This window comes from Microtus ochrogaster, chromosome 6 (assembly GCF_000317375.1).
Source record: "Microtus ochrogaster isolate Prairie Vole_2 chromosome 6, MicOch1.0, whole genome shotgun sequence".
Classification (NCBI taxonomy): domain Eukaryota; kingdom Metazoa; phylum Chordata; class Mammalia; order Rodentia; family Cricetidae; genus Microtus; species Microtus ochrogaster.
Genome location: NC_022013.1, coordinates 70873890 through 70874772, shown reverse-complemented (window position 1 = coordinate 70874772; position 883 = coordinate 70873890).

The following is an 883-nucleotide window of genomic DNA, read 5'->3' as shown; positions in this document are numbered from 1 at the left end:
GGGGTGGGTGGGGGGCGGGAAAGCTCTGTCAGGCTCCCTAAGACTCACAGTGTGGTCCCTGGCCCCTGGCCCCAGAAGTATCCTTTCAGAAGATCCCTGAGGTCAACACTAATTTCACAATAAAAGGTTATTGCCTTCTTCATAAGTCTCCCAGAGGCCACATTTGTAGCGATGACATCATAATATGTGCATTTAAAATGTTTTACAAATGTTTCAGTTTTTTTATTTTACATCAGTAAAATGCTTTCTAAAAATATGTTTCCATGTTGCCCTGTTGTAGGACTGTTTACATTCACTTTAACACGAAATGAAAAATAGATTTTTGTCGACTGTGGCTGCCATATTTGAATTACTCCACAGCCTGGTGCTGTTAGATGTGTGTGTGGGGGGGTGGGGAGACACACATAGACTTTGCTATCACAGAGTTCTACTGTTCACAGCTAATGTATGAAAGTAGATATAGTCACACAGACAAACACACTAGGTACAATCTTATACTGGGAGGCAGAGGCAGGAGGGTGAAGACTTTGTGATCTGGGCTACATTGTTAAGTCTGAGACTAATCTGGGCTACCTGAGACTCTGTTTCAAACAAGCATATCATGATAACAATGACAGAAACAAGCTCCTCTTAGCAGCCACTGTAACTTTTGAGATCAGGGTAATCTGAGACCCCCCAATTGAGAGCCTCCTTCCTGCATGGGAAAGGCTGTGTGGATGGTTCTACACTTCCCATCTCTGTAATCCTGGACTGTTCCGTTACTTTGCATTCTATGCTTCAGTCCAATTTTGTTATTGTCTTGCTTCTAAATTTTTTTATAAATATACATTTTTTAAAGATTTATTTATTTATTGTGTATACAGTGTTCTGTCTGTCTCCTTGC